Source organism: Erithacus rubecula (assembly GCF_903797595.1).
Source record: "Erithacus rubecula genome assembly, chromosome: 11".
Taxonomy (NCBI): Eukaryota; Metazoa; Chordata; class Aves; order Passeriformes; family Muscicapidae; genus Erithacus; species Erithacus rubecula.
The window spans coordinates 18,058,685-18,074,997 of record NC_136663.1 but is presented as its reverse complement, the minus strand read 5'-3'; positions in this window follow the sequence as shown (position 1 = coordinate 18,074,997).

Here is a 16,313-nt window from a genome sequence, read left to right as displayed (position 1 = left end):
GCCTTCTAAGCACTGACACAGCTTAAGAAAGAGGTCACTATCCCTTGTGTAGCTCTCCCGGGCTTGTCCCTTGTCTTCCCCCAGGCAGCCCTGGGATTTCCTTTTTTGGAACTTGTGATTGCTGCCTCTTGCCCTTTGACAGGGCACCTCTGAGGAGAGCTTGGCTTCCTTGTCTCCAGAGAGGCCAGGAGGTGCTGGGAACAGCACACCCTCCACTCCTTGCTCATCTCCACCAGGTTGCTCAAGAGCAATGCCCTCAAATCCCCCCATGCATCAGGGGCTGCAGCCCTTCTGTTCTGCCTGGTCCTCTGGCACTGCCTCTCTCCATAAGAGATGCCCAGAACCTCCCTTGTGCCCAGGGGACACCAAATGGGGATGGCAACCCAGATGTGGCCTCTGCAGTGCCAGGAAAGGGCACCATCCATGCGATGATCATATCTCAGCTTATGGGGTAAGATATGGACCTGGTCTGGGAGCTCTCATGTTTTGGTGGTCAAAGCTCAAAATAGGAGTATGGGTAGAAAGGAAAAAATGTGGGAGGAAAGGGGCTCTATGCTGTGGTATCACTGGAATACCTGAGTCCAGGGCATCGTGTGCACTCATTTCCACATCAGAATGATTCAGGTTTGCCTGAAACACACGCAAGATTTTCCCAACTCCTCCACATCCCAGTGATTCCCACCTGCTCTGCGAGCCTCATCCAATATCCCTTTGAACTATGGAGGGAATTGAATGGGCAAAGTGATGCCTGCCCCAGGAAAAGGAGCCATGAGCTTTAGGCTCCCTGCCCAAAACCTCTTCCCCAAAGATGCCATCCAGATCCTGGCCTCAGGGCTGGACACACAGAGCAAAGTGGGTCAATTTGTGTGTGAGAACATGGCTCAATTTGTCTTTCAGAGAGAGACATGTGCATGACTTTGATCACCTTCCTCCGTGCTGATTTCCTTGTTTCCTAGAGGATGCCAACTTCCCAAGCTGAGGCCGGAGCTCTGGTTGTAAAATGCATCAGGACCTTGTTTAGTTTTCAAGGGACACTCGGCTGTGGAGATTCCCTGAGACAGGCACTGCTGCACCTGCTCTTGGCATCTTTCCCTCTAAATAAGAGTATCATGGATTTTCTGGGGAGTGGCCACTCAGTGCACATGAAATTGGATGGGTGGTGGCACTCAAGGACTAGAGAGCTCGATCTCCAACTTGAGTGGTGTCCAACCAGAGATGAGTGTGGATTCTCAGGGTTTGGTGATGGGACCAGGAATATTTAACACCTTCTTGGGAGATATGTGGGGATGGATTGAGTGGATTCTCAGTAGGTTTGTGGATGATTATGAATGATGGTGTTGATACTCTAGAGGAAGGGATGCCATCCAGAGGTGGCTGGACAGGCAGGAGAGGTGGGTCTGTGTAAACCGGATGAAGTTCAAACAGGACAAGTGCCAAGGTCAGGGCAACTCCAAACATGGACACAGGCTAGGCCATGAGTGGACTGAGAGCAGCCCTGCAAAGACTTGCAGATGGTTGAGATACTGAACAGGCACCTGCGCTGCCTGCTAGCAGCACAGTCCAAAACTTCCAATTCTATTCTGTGTTGCATCCAGAGCTGTGTGGCCAGCAGCTCAGGGGAGGGGATTGTCCCGTTCCACTGGGATCTCATGACACCATAGCTGGGTACTGCCTCCAGCTCTAGGACCCACAGCCCAAGAAACACACGGCCCTGCTGCTGTGGGACCAGAGGAGCCACAAAACCATTGGGAAACTGGAACCATTGCCCTCTGAGGACAGGCTGAAGAGAAAGGCTGGGGTTATGTATGAAAGAGAAGAGAATTCAAGTAGGAGGCATTCAGCAAAGAAGGCGAAGGTTACATGCTATTGGTGTGTAGGAATGGGACATGGGCTACAAGATACAAATTTAAAGAAGATATATTTAGATTAGATATTGGGACAGAATAATTTCCTTTGAGGGTAGTGAGATGCTGCAACAGGTTGTCCGGAGAAGCAGAAGGTGTTTCAGGAGGCTAAAGCTAGATGATTTGATGGTCCATTCCATCCCAAAGGGCCTGTAATACTGATTGGGCAATTCTGGGTTGTACAAATGAGAAAACAATACTTTAGATGAAAGAGGCAGGGGCCTCATGAGCAGTGGGGAATCAGAAGTGGCCACTCCCAGGAGTTTGGATGTTTCAGGAACAAGGAATGTTTGTGGCCCCACAGGGATCTGGACACAGCATAAAAGGCTGCTCTGCTCCAGACCCTGCATCCTGCTCTCTGGCCTCCCTTTCCTCGAGGAACGAGGTAAGCCTGAGTGCGCTCCATCCCTCCCTGTGGGCTGAACTGCTGCCATGGAGGCTGCCCGGGTTGATCCTTGGGCTGCCTCAGCTGGGCCCTGACACACAACTGTGCAAGGGCTGTCAGCCTTTCCATGCTGGTGCCTGGGACAGCTGGGAAGAGGGGGCTTGGTTCCAGCAGAAGGGGAGCAGGGGCGCTCAGCCACAGGGGGATGTGCCCAGCAGAATTTGCACCTGCCGTGGGGTAACAAAATGTCCCAGTGCATCCCAGACACGTGTAACACAGCCATGTGTGCTGTGGGATGGGCTGGGAGCAGCCTTGGCACAGGGGCCTTCAAGCCCCTGTGCTGGCTCCTGTTCCTGCAGTGGGGCGGCGTTCCCGTGCCGTGGCACTGGGAGGGCACGAGGAGGGTGGTGGGAGCTGTAGGCTCAGAGCGTGTTTTGAAGAGCAGCCGTGTCCCTGGAGAGAGGTGGGGGACAGAGAGACAGACTGACCCTGGGGCTGCCTGGTGCTCCCTGCTCTGTGTTGCAGCTCTGCCTCCTGCACCCAGAGATGTCTTGCTGCAGACCCTGTCCCCCACGGCCCTGCGGCCCCTGTGGCCCAACGCCCCTTGCCAGCAGCTGCAGTGAGCCCTGCCTCGCCCGCTGCGCTGACTCCACGGTGTACATCGAGCCTTCGCCCGTGGTGGTGACCATGCCGGGCCCCATCCTCACCTCCTTCCCTCAGAGCACAGCCGTGGGATCCTCTCTGTCAGCTGCTGTGGGCAGCTCCCTCAGCACCGCGGGGGTTCCCATCTCCTCTGGGGGCTCCCTTGGCCTGGGCGGCTCAGGCCTGTGTCTGCCTTTCTCCCGCTGCGGGCAGATCTGCTGAAGCCGCCGCATCTTCCCCTTTGGCCCTGCCTAATGGGCCCATCTCCTTCCCTCCCTGCTCCCCCTCACGTCTCCCTTGGTCCTCTGTTCTGTGCCATCGCTTTTGCTCCTCCTCATTAAAGCCTTTGAGCAACATTGCTGGAGAGTTGTGGTTGTTTGTTCTCCTCCTCCCTCAGCTACCACCTACTCTGCCAACGTGAGCATTGTCTTCTGTCCTGAGTTTGCCAGCACCTGCACAAGGAATTACACCAGAGCACCAAAGCTTCTGTCGCAGAGGTTGAGTCTGTAACCTGGAGATTACAGCCCTGCTATGCCCAATGCCAATGTGTTCCTTCTCACAGTTAATACAGATATTTGAGTAACTTTTCTATCCTGTCAAAGCTTCTTCGCAAAAGCACAGCATATTCAGTCTGCTCTCTTCTGTTGCTGATGCTTGGGATGTGTCAATGGGATGAGTACAGGACTGTGAGCTGGAAACGGGGGAAAGCACTTCTTTCCATGGCTGGACATAGGCTGTGTGGCTTCAACAGAGTTTGATGGCAAAGTTCCCTCTCTCACTCAGTAAACGGACAAAGCATAAAGAGAATATTGAGTTGAAATCAATGCTGAATGATTTATAGGGAGGCTGAATTCAGAACTGTATGGAATTGCAAAGGATATGGATACAGAACTAAAAGTGTGCAAAAAGGTTTAGCAGCACTTGATTCACAGGAAGGACTTAGTTACAAATTCACAGTAACAACATTCATGCTGTTATCAATTCTCTTTCCCGCTCTCACATGCGCACACACACAGAGACACAGACACACACACACAGACATCATAACACATACATCACACACAGATATTCTCTGTATTTACATGTGTAAATAAACCTATGGGATATGCCCCTCTGGCTCAGTGAAATACATCAATTCCCTTACGTTTCTCAACCAATTGTGGGCTGTATTAAGAGGAGTGTGGGGGGATGTGTGTGTGCGTGAAACCAGGCCATATCATCAGTGATGGCTTTTTGAGTAGCCCAACTTTACAGTTCCCAAGCTGCCAGAGATGTTCCACCCCAAGGGAGGAGCTGGCACTGCCTGCTGTGGTCCAGGAGCCTCCCAGAGCTTCACTCAGGACAGAGCTGTTATAGGCTCACAACGATGATTTGACTTAGTCATCAGAGATGGAACCTCACATTCCATCTCTGCCATAATCCATGGCAGGCAACCCCTGGAAACAACTCGCAGGAAACTTGGAAGCTCTTTCTAAAACTGCAGTGGTGGACTTCCACATGGACCTGCAGTTCATCAAGAATTTTGAAGTTCTAAGTTAATTGGAATGTTCTTAAGTGTTTTCCGTCAGTCAAATTTCAAGCTTGAGACATTCATTAGTGTCAAATTTTAATTAAAGGTAAATTTCTGTTAAGCTTTTAGACCATGTTGCTTTATATCCTTGCCCTCACTCTCTTTTGTCTCAAACACACACACAGACAAACACACACACACAACACACACACACGCATGCGCACACACTTTCTACCACTCCTGTAGACAGCTGTGTGTTCGTTTCTGTGTTTGGATTGGTTGGATTTGGTTTGGTTTTATTGTTGCTTGTTTTAACTTGTAGTGCCTTAACTGTCCTGTACGCAGTAGAGTGACTACTGGCAAGAAAGTTTGTTGCTCTTCCCTTTCATGTTAAATGCGCCTGTGGCTGCTGGCCTTGGCAGTGATTTTTGCAGCAATGTCACACAGTGGTTTGTAAGAAGAGCCTTGGGCTGAAGTGCCTGTGTGTCGGTGTCGTGGCACAGGGCATGTGATGAGCAGCCAGGGAGGGCTGGAGCAGGTAGTTGTGGCCGAGTGGTGAAGGCGATGGACTAGAAATCCATTGGGGTTTCCCCGCGCAGGTTCGAATCCTGCCAACTACGGGGCACGCGCCCCTTTTGGGCTGCGGGCAGCTGACCACGCTGCACAGGTGCCACCCACAGCTGGGTGCCATGGACAGCAGCTGCAGCTGCCCTCAGGGCTCCTGCACTGGCAGCCCCGCCTGTTCCCGCAGAGCAGCTGCAAGGCAGGAGCTGCTGGCAGCCTTGCCTGCCTCCTGAAGGGCTCTCTTCAGGCCTGAGGGGCACATGTGAGGGCAGGGGACAAAACCCATTGCTGCTCTAGGGGCTGTGCCCTGCAGACAAGCCACTTGGTGTGGGGGAACCCCTGCAAGGGGAAAGAAGCTCAGGGATGTTGTCAGCATTCATGCAGGAGGAAAGGGGAGATGCCCCTGGGGCTGAGCATTTCATCACCTCGCAGTGGGAAAGGCAGGAACCTGCACCATGACAACCAGCTTAGCACCAAATGCCTAGAACTCACATCTTTTACTTCACGGTAACCATGAGCAGCATTGAGCTGAGGCACCACCACAATTCACACATGTCAAGCAGGAGAACTCTTTCTGTTGCAATTGCAAGCAGAGGAATCCCGTGTCCCCCCCTGGGCAGCAAGAACGGAACTGTCGGGCAGGTGCAGCCCGGCAGAGTGCTGGGAGCAGAGCTGGATGTCTGGGCAGCGCTGCAGTGGTCAGGCTGTGGCTGGATTTCAGGTGTCCTCATCCCTAGCAAGGCTCAGGGCTGCAGCGTGCCCCCGGGGGTGCCTTGGGAGATGAACTTGTCAGGGAGAGCATTTTGGGTGGGGGGAGGCTGAGCAGAGAGGAAGGGAGGCAGTGAGGGCCAGCAGTGGCCACAGCATCAGGCCGTGCTGAGGGCAGTGGCATCCAAGGCTCAGGGGGAGCAGAGTGGCGCAGCGGGAGCGTGCTGGGCCCATAACCCAGAGGTCGATGGATCGAAACCATCCTCTGCTAAGGCTCTTTTTCCACCGGCTATTGCTCGCCAAACCACTTTTACCCTGCTTGGCTCAAGCTCTTGGGCAACCATGACCACAGCCCCTCTCTAACCTCTGCCACAACTACCAGCTTTTGGTGGAAATTTCTCAGCTTCAGTAATTATTTTTTAACTAACTTTTGTCAGGGTTTTTATCATTTATGCCCTGGGCAAGGGGAACTGAAGCTTTTCTTCAAAAGATTCTGTTTACCCAAGCTTTGGGTTTCCCTGTTTAAGGCTTGATCTTTTCCTCTCACTAGTCCTTATGGAGCTCGACTGGCTTGGGCTGGAGAAGAGAAGGCAAGGCGGCTTCTGCTGTGTGAAGGTAAGTTGCCAAGGCATGCTCTCTCTGATTCAGAAAGAGCTTGTTGCAGATTGGGAAAGAAAAGATTGTGCAAGATTTTGAGCCTGGTGATTGCAAGAGAGGCCATGGCAGCCTGCAGAAGGAGCTGTGGTGCTGGTCTGAAGGGTGGTGTGATTAAGAGTGCCTGGAGGCCCAGCAGGAAGGCTGCACTTGGTGATAGATGTCCAAGGTGATGGAGAGACACTCAGAATAAGCTGGGGGCATAATGCTGAGCAAGGCTGAGGCCAGGGGCCAGAGGTGACCAGTGCAGAAGGTCCCATGGTGTAATGGTGAGCACTCTGGACTCTGAATCCAGTGATCTGAGTTCAAATCTCAGTGGGACCTCAGTCCTTTTGCTCCCACAGCCTTTCCCTCTGCATGCTTACACACTCACAGCTCTACTCTGCTGCTGCTTCACTTGTGCACTGTTCTCTGATGAATCCCACAGCAGCTGAGGTGGGGAGCACCCACTCAAAATGGCTCAGCCACAGCAGGCTGCCCTGGGAATCTCAACTCCAATGGCAGATGCATCGAAAAACAAACAGAGACTGAGCTACAGCCTCTGGACAGCTGTTCATAGGTTGCACCATTCCCACAGTAACAGCAGGTTACTCTGTGTGGCATTACTCGTATGCCCACCCCTGTCCACTGCTCCTTTCTTGCTCCTTTCCTCGGTGGCTCCTTTTCCTCTCCTCCTTGACAATGTCTTTCTCTTCCTCTGCAATCAGTTCCAGCAGCCCTATGAACATTGGGCACGGCCCCATCATTAGGGCTCCATTTGCTACCGTGGGAGGGGGAAGGACCTTCCTGGCAGAGCAGATGGTAGCTGAGGGAGAAGGACAACAAACGACCACGACTCTCCAGCAATGCTGCTCAAAGGCTTTAATGAGGAGGAGCAAAAGCGATGGCACAGAACAGGGACCAAGGGAGACGTGAGGGGGAGCAGGGAGGGAAGGAGATGGGCCCATTAGGCAAGGGCCAAAGGGGAAGATGCGGCGGCTTCAGCAGATCTGCCCGCAGCGGGAGAAAGGCAGACACAGGCCTGAGCCGCCCAGGCCAAGGGAGCCCCCAGAGGAGATGGGAACCCCCGCGGTGCTGAGGGAGCTGCCCACAGCAGCTGACAGAGAGGATCCCACGGCTGTGCTCTGAGGGAAGGAGGTGAGGATGGGGCCCGGCATGGTCACCACCACGGGCGAAGGCTCGATGTACACCGTGGAGTCAGCGCAGCGGGCGAGGCAGGGCTCACTGCAGCTGCTGGCAAGGGGCGTTGGGCCACAGGGGCCGCAGGGCCGTGGGGGACAGGGTCTGCAGCAAGACATCTCTGGGTGCAGGAGGCAGAGCTGCAACACAGAGCAGGGAGCACCAGGCAGCCCCAGGGTCAGTCTGTCTCTCTGTCCCCCACCTCTCTCCAGGGACACGGTTGCTCTTCAAAACACGCTCTGAGCCTACAGCTCCCACCACCCTCCTGGTGCCCTCCCAGTGCCACGGCACGGGAACGCCGCCCCACTGCAGGAACAGGAGCCAGCACAGGGGCTTGAAGGCCCCTGTGCCAAGGCTGCTCCCAGCCCATCCCCACAGCACACATGGCTGTGTTACACGTGTCTGGGATGCACTGGGACATTTTGTTACCCCACGGCAGGTGCAAATTCTGCTGGACACATCCCCCTGTGGCTGAGCCCCCTGCTCCCCTTCTGCTGGAACCAAGCCCCCTCTTCCCAGCTGTCCCAGGCACCAGCATGGAAAGGCTGACAGCCCTTGCACAGTTGTGTGTCAGGGCCCAGCTGAGGCAGCCCAAGGATCAACCCGGGCAGCCTCCATGGCAGCAGTTCAGCCCACAGGGAGGGATGGAGAGCACTCAGGCTTACCTCGTTCCTCGAGGAAAGGGAGGCCAGAGAGCAGGATGCAGGGCCTGGAGCAGAGCAGCCTTTTATGCTGTGTCCCAGAGCCCTGTGGGGCCACAAACATTCCTTGTTCCTGAAACATCCAAACTCCTGGGAGTGGCCACTTCTGAGTCCCCACTGCTCATGAGGTCCCTGCCTCTTTCATCTCAGGCATTTTTCACCAGTTTCACACCAGCAAACATGGAAATGATTCACATGTGTCTCAGGTTCCTAAGGCACTTGATTGGGAGGACCCAGGTCTGTGTACAATGCGAGTTGACATTCATTTCTGTACTGTTTATTGCTTCTGTCACATGTTCTTCTTGATGGTTAATTTGGGTCGAGTTACAGTGAAATTCAGCCATGAAGAGACACCTCAAGTCAGATCTCAGGAGCTCTCAATGCAGGCACTCAGGCTAATCCTGAGAGTCATTTCTTCCACGGGGCCATCAGAGATGTGCAGAGGACTGTGGGCGAGCTGAGGCAGCAAGTCAATACTGCACAAGCCCATAGAGGGGAAGAGACTCAACTCTGCAGGGAGGTGGCAAAGCTCAGTGGCAAGGAAAGGCCATGTTCAGCTGGAAGGATGTCCCTGCAGACCTGAGTGACAGCCATGGGGATCTTGCTTACAGCCCACAGGCTGTCCCATGGCCTGGTTTTGTGATCAAAGAGATGCTGCATCCTTCCCTGAAAGAGACCCACAGCCACACTGACCTGTTTTGCTCAGCTCATGCCAGAGGCCAGAGACCTGGCTGGCAGCTTTGGGGAAGAGGCTGTGGGCTGGGAGCCCAAAGCCCATGGCTCTTTTTTTCTGCTCTGGCATGGAGTTTCCCATTCCATGCATTTTGCATTTCAAAGGGACACTGGATCAATCTCCCAGAGCATGTGGTTGTCATCGTGATTTGGAAGAGCTGGGAAAATCCCTGAGCTCCAGGCAAACCTGAGTCACCCAGTGTGGATTTCAGTGGACTGGGTGCCACACACTCAGGCACCCAAGGGATAACAGAGCTCTTGTCCTCAATGTTCTGCTGCCATCAAGGATATTTCCCCACCTTTTATCCCCATTCATGGATCACCTGGTGCTTCTCTGCAATCTCCTGCATTTGCTGTCTCCCAAGGCATGGTCTTTTGGTGAAAGCTCAAGGGCTGTAGTGATTCAGAATACTCCAGATCAATCCCAGAAGGTCTGGCTGGAACTCTGGAGGTCTTGTGCTCCTCTCAGCTGCTCTGGGCAGATCAAACTGCCCTGGTTCCTCAGCAGGCTCTGGGCCTTGTCCTGTTGCCTTCTAAGCACTGACACAGCTTAAGAAAGAGGTCACTATCCCTTGTGCAGCTCTCCCAGGCTTGTCCCTTGTCTTCCCCCAGGCAGCCCTGGGATTTCCTTTCTTGGAACTTGTGATTGCTGCCTCTTGGCCTTTGACAGGGCACCTCTGAGGAGAGCTTGGCTTCCTTGTCTCCAGAGAAGCCAGGAGGTGCTGGGAACAGCACACCCTCCACTCCTTGCTCATCTCCACCAGGTTGCTCAAGAGCAATGCCCTCAACTCCCCCCATGCATCAGGGGCTGCAGCCCTTCTGTTCTGCCTGGTCCTCTGGCACTGCCTCACTCCATAAGAGATGCCCAGAACCTCCCTTGTGCCCAGGGGACACCAAATGGGGAAAGGAACCCAGATGTGGCCTCTGCAGTGCCAGGAAAGGGCACCATCCATGCGATGATGAGATCCCAGCTTATGGGGTGAGATCTACACATGGACAGGGAGGAGCTCTCAGGATTAGGGGTCAAAGCTCCCCAGAGTCCTTAGTCAAAGCTTTGTTGGGACAGACTTTTTCTCTGGTTTGCTGCCCTAATGCCCCAATGGGGTTCCTTGTCCCTGGCAGGGACCTGTCTGACAGTGGCAATTTTCAGGGATGAAGCCCATAGTTTCTAGAGGCAACTGGGAAATTTTTTGTTCTCGGAACAGGTGCAGAGGATTTCTAGTGGTCTCTTTCATCCTCCATTATTCTGGCTTGCCCTGCATCCCATGGGCTATTGAGCAGCTACTCAAGGGCAATGCCATTTGGAAAGCTGCAGAAACAGCACATGATTACATGAATGTACACGGGGGTTTGGGAGCAGTAGTAAAAGGTCAGGAAATGCCTCTGACAAAGGCAAAAAATTTGGAGGAACGAGGCTCTGTGCTCTGGTACCCCTGGAATGCCTGAGTCCAGGGCATCATGTGCACTCATTTCCATATCAGAATGATTCAGGTTTGCCTGAAGCTCATGCTGGATTTTCCCAACTCTTCCACATTCCAGTGATTCCCACCTGCTCTGCGAGCCTCATCCAATATCCCTTTGAAGAGTGAGGTAAATTGAATGTGCAAAGTGATGCCTGCCCCAGGAAAAGGAGCCATGAACTATGGGCTCCCTGCCCAAAACCTCTTCCCCAAAGATGCCATCCAGATCCTGGCCTCAGGGCTGGACACACAGAGCAAAGTGGGTCAATTTGTGTGTGAGAACATGGCTCAATTTGTCTTTCAGGGAGAGACGTGTGCATGACTTTGATCACCTTCCTCCGTGCTGATTTCCTTGTTTCCTAGAGGATGCCAACTTCCCAAGCTGAGGCCAGGAGCTCTGGTTGGAAAATGCATCAGGACCTTGTTTAGTTTTCAAGGGACACTCGGCTGTGGAGATTCCCTGAGACAGGCACTGCTGCACCTGCTCTTGGCATCTTTCCCTCTAAATAAGAGTATCATGGATTTTCTGGGGAGTGGCCACTCAGTTAACATGGAATTTTTGTATGTTGGTACTCAAGGATTTGTAGTGGGGTGTTTGAAGTCCAACTCCTGTGGTGTCCAATCAGTGATGCCTTTGTCCATTGCAAAACTTCCAGTTGTATTCCATGTTTCATCCAGAGCTGTGTAACCAGTAGGTCATAGGAGGGGATTGTCTTGTTGCACTCAACTCTCATGACACCATAGCTGGGTACTGCCTCCAGCTCTAGGACCCACAGCCCAAGAAACACACGGCCCTGCTGCTGTGGGACCAGAGGAGCCACAAAACCATTGGGAAACTGGAGCCATCTCTCTGTGAGGACAGGCTGAAGAGAAGGGCTGGGGTTGTGTAGCAAAGAGAATAGCAATGGCAGCTGGCCAGTGCCATATTCCCAGGTGTCAAGGAGAAGAGGGGCTGTTGGGGGTGGTGCCATGGGGCCTGGGAGGGGGGTGGGGTTTGCTTGGGGCCGAGGGTGGGATGGGGGGTGCAAGGAGTGGGCAGCATGCAATGTCCCTCTCAATTGCTGAGACGAGTGGCCTGCTGTGACCACTGAGCAAACAGGGTTACAGAGGTTCTGGGGGCGCGTGCTGGCACAGCATGTGTCAGGTGCAGGCAGCTGGGGTAGGCAGCATGCAAAGGGGTCTGGCAGGGCATGAGGGCGGCATGGGGATCCCCATCAGGTGATTGAGGGGGGCCTGGGCTTTATGCTATGGGTTTACCAGGGCTCAGATTCCCAGCTGAGATGAACAACACCTGTGGGCTTTTAAGCACTGCAAGAGTCGAGATGCTCCTGAGGACTGACTTTGAGATTCTGACATCTTTTGGGTGGCAGGGGTTTGCTGCAGTGATTGCTCCACCCCCACCTTCCCCCCTCCCTCTTCAGATCTGTTCCCAGGATGGCAGTGACTGCACAAAAGTGGCACCCAAAAATCGGACATTTCTGTCCCAGCAGGCCACTTTATCGTTCAGAGCTTTTTGTATGGGAGCAGTTGCTGGATGTTGGAAAAACACCTGCAAGAGGAGAAAAATGTGACAGCACATACATGTGAGAAGGAAGGTACGTAGTCCTAGTAAGCTGTATGCAATTTATGCAATTTCAGTGCTGTTAAGAGAAGGGGGTAACTTAAGGATGCTTTCTGTCCTGCTACCTCCTTCTCTGTAAGACATCTGCTCAGACTCTGAGACACTGAAAGCGTGTGAAAGTGATTGTGCCAGTGAGTATCAAGTTTCAGAGGAAAGAGGAAAGGTCAGCAAATGCTTTCTGCCCTGGGATATGGCTCAGTCTGAACTACAGCAGGAAATGCTTTACTTTAGCCATGGACTCTCACTTTGAGAGAATGTGATGAATGCTATATATACAGTTGGGAAGGAAAGTGCACATTACCTATGTGTTTCGTCTATTTTACAGACTGCAAAGGGACTATAAAGGCCAGCAGTGGCTTTTTGTTCTCAGAATATTTCTTTGGGAGCAGCTGCTGGATGTTTTGAAGGGCTTAAAGATCTGCAAGAGCGAGAGGATAAGATGGTACATGGCACTTGAAGGAAAGTGCAGATATTCAGGGAGCTGGATGCAGTCCAGTGGGTGCAAGTTACATGTTGAGCAGCTGATGGCACTGAAAAACTTCTAAAAGAAAGGGGCTGTTCTGCAATTGCCTTTTCTTCTGCAGCCTTTAACTGCACAGCCAACAATGAAACTATTATTCTTCCTTCCACGCTAGATGCAGGATCCCATTCTGTCAGTATCCAAGAGCCAGGATGCACAGCAGAGCTGTTCCACGAGCTGCTCTCACTCAAATGGGGCCAGGCCAGAAAAGTGCTTGGCTTTGTCCTGAGCACTGTCAGCGCTCATCAAAACAACCACACGATGGTGATGTCGACTTGCAAAAGAAGGAAATGCACCGAGCCCGGCTCCAAACCACCCCAACTGCAGAGCCAAGTCAGAAACGTCCCTGCTCTCAAACCTACAGTGTCAGGACAAAAAGATTTTGCTGATCTTCCTCTTCAAAGTGCAAACCCTTCTTTGCACCACATTCAAATAGAAGTATGAACTCCACTGCCCTAACAAAGCTTTTCACTCTTGCAGAATCTGGCCACGAACTTGAAAACATCTGGCAAAAACAGCTCATGAAAGTGCCAGCTGAGAAAGCTCTTGCTGCCAGCAACTTCAACTGCACCCATTGAACTACCAGCACAAATCCTGCTATCAGCACTTTCCTTCTCAGCTCCAAGTACCATCTTAAGCCTTCAGTCTCACAAAGTGAGGATCCAAACAGAACACCAGGGACTGCTCACACACTAGAGCTGCCAGGACAAAAAGATCAAGAGTTTGGCATTTGCATGCCCCATGAAAGTTCAACAGCTCTAACCCAGAGAACTGCCTATTGGGAAAGCCTTTAAAATCACTAAGACCACCCAAAGTGCAGATCCAAACTTTCTTTCTTTCCCAAAGAGAGGAGCTAGAAGGCCATCTGAAAAGAAATGGCATCCCCTTCTCCAAAATGCACAACGTCCAGGGAGTGATCCCTTAAAATAGGCTGGAACACCATTACTGGGCATTACCCTGCATGGGGCACTAAATCAGCTGCACACCAACACTGAACATGGCTGCTCACCTTGTCCAAAAGAAGTGTGCTGCTGTGAATTTCATAAGGCCACCTCTGAGAAGTGGAAATCACATGCCAAATTGAATCTTTCAGGAGACCACCTTCCAAAGATGGATTCCAACTCTCTAATTGTACAAATTGAGGCAGTGCTTCAGGGGATAAAAAAGGAGTTTCCAGCCTTTTGCACCTACCACTCTGTCAGCTTCACCCTCAGGGAGACAGAGAGAGTCATAGATTTTACAGATCTTGGTCTCACTTCAGCCTACCTGCAGGTACAGTCTGACAGGGAGTGGGAAGAAAACAGGTCAGGATGGATAGCCTACTTCCAGAAAACTATCATAATCCACAAATCATGAAGTAGAGCAGTAAGAACTTCCCAAAATGTTTATTTCCCTATGACTGAGAGCTCAGAGTGGCACTAAGTTGAAGCACTGACTGGATCTGCCATGGACAGACTGTGGAAACCCCAGAAGCAAAAGCTACTTGGCCAATTCCACAAAATATTCCAAAACTAGGCTCCTGAAATACAACCACCTCTACTCTCACCTGGTGGTGGAGGACAAGTAATGATCTTTCCTCTGATGGATTTTTTTGGATCTGTAGAGAAATGCAGTGGAAAACAACCAAAATCCAGTTATTTCCCACAATCTGAAGAGAAAAGTGGGGAAAAAGGACACAGGTGCACTGCTGGCACCCATCACCTTGGGATCAAGCCACTCCAAACCAATGTAAGCAGAGAGTGAATGACAAAGCCCTAGGGACCAAATTGCTGGGGTTTATAAGAAAACTTTATTTTGGCAATTAAGCCCAGCTGATGTTTTTCTCATCAGCACAGCAGCATCTCCAGGAACCTGGCCAGGTGTATCTGCTTGGCAGAGAGCTCTCCCCTTTCAGAGCAATCTGTGAGGTACAGGGCCACCATCAGCAGCACGTGCCTGGCAAGAGGAGGCAGAGGCTCAGCAGCACTGCCAGGCTTGGCCAGTGCCTCCACAGCCCCCCTGTCAGTCAGCATCACCAGGATTTCTAATGCCTCTGCCTGACCTTGTTCCCTTTACTCACCACACAAGGAAACACAGCACACCCCAAGAAATCTGCGATGGCCGGGGAAGCCCCGCCCTGCATCGGAATGCGGGTGAGAGGGAGGGAAGCACCTGCTCAGCTCCCTTTTAATCACACCTCCCATGGCTACAGAAAGCCCCTCCTGTGCCTGAATTCCTTCACTCCACTACAGAAATTCATAGTAAGCTCTTACCATGTTTTAGCATGACAGCAGAGTAGGAGTACGCCCACAAAACCATTCAAAAAGATCTGTGCAAACAGCAGAGGACTTAAATTCTCAGAACTCATTCATCTTTGTCTTCTTTGAACAGCAAAACCACGGAAAGATCTTGATTAAATATATGACATCTGCTCTTTTTACTTAGTTTCTCTGTAAGAAGGGATGGTGTGAACATACACACCATTACTGCAGGATATATAAAGGATTGAATTTACAAAGATAACATCTTTAATGTGATTAATGCTGTACTCTAAAAGCCAGACCAGCTTTCAGGATATGCAGGCTGAAGCTTTGATCCTCATGGCAAAATACAGCTTCAAGCTCGTGATACAAGCTTAACTTGCACAAGTTAATCAATTATATCATCAAAGAGTTTCGTACCTGCAAAACTGAGAGGCAAGATTCAGTAAGTCATTAGGGGGAGGAAAGGTGGGTTCAGCAGACCACACAGGAACTGCTGGTGGTTCTGGAATGGGAAAAAATATAACAGGGCACAGAACCAGTACTTTTATCAACTCTCAAATTTCTGTGCAGCTTAAGAACTGTTCATGTTTAAACAGTTCTTTATCTGAATTTAATTTTGAAAACTGGTGTATTTCAGTGAAACCTTTCTGCGTTTGAAAGCGTCCCTTCAGTTTCGTTCAGCTGGTCTCATAAAAGACACCATTTAAGCTTCCAATTTCTGTAATTATAGCAAGACCATAAAAACTTTTTGATTCATAAAGAAACTCACAAAAGAAAAAAAAGGAATATTTTTATATTTCTACAAATAAATTCCAAAACCATAAATCAAACAAAACTTTAAAGTCTTAACTAAATATAAAATAAATAAAAAGAGGGCCTGATATAAAGTGCCTGCCCTTCCTTTTCTGAAGTCACAAAGTTGCCTGATCCAAAAGGCTGGTATTTTGAAAGGCTTAGAAGCATCTCCTCATGCCCAGTGGGATGCACGTGCTCAGAAGATAAATGTTTAGGAGCGCTTTCTAGAGAGATAAAATTCTGGGGAAAAAACCCATTTATTGCATTTTTCAGTGCACAAGACATGACATTCTGGGATAGGTTCCTATCCCACCTGTCCACTTATTCTTGGTTATTTGACAATTGAAAACATTTGTTCCCACTTCTCTGGGGGATGGGAATACCAAGCAATGCAAAGAATCAGCCTCTCCAGATTATTTTTTTTTCAGCTCAGATTGATCAGGAAACTGGAAATCACACATCTCAGACAGAAGGAAGTTTCTGTGTTACAACTACAGATTTATTTCTCCTATTTTTATGTGAGAGCAACTGAAGCATGGAGTTTTAAACCCCAACATTAAGCAGCTCTATTATTAAAATACATATTTATTCCAATCTTGTGCAATGCTCTTGTGACAGCTCAAAGAACTTTGATCTAAAAGAAATTCTTACTTAAAATACTGCTGATCCTTCTGAGAAGGCAAATTCAACTGGGC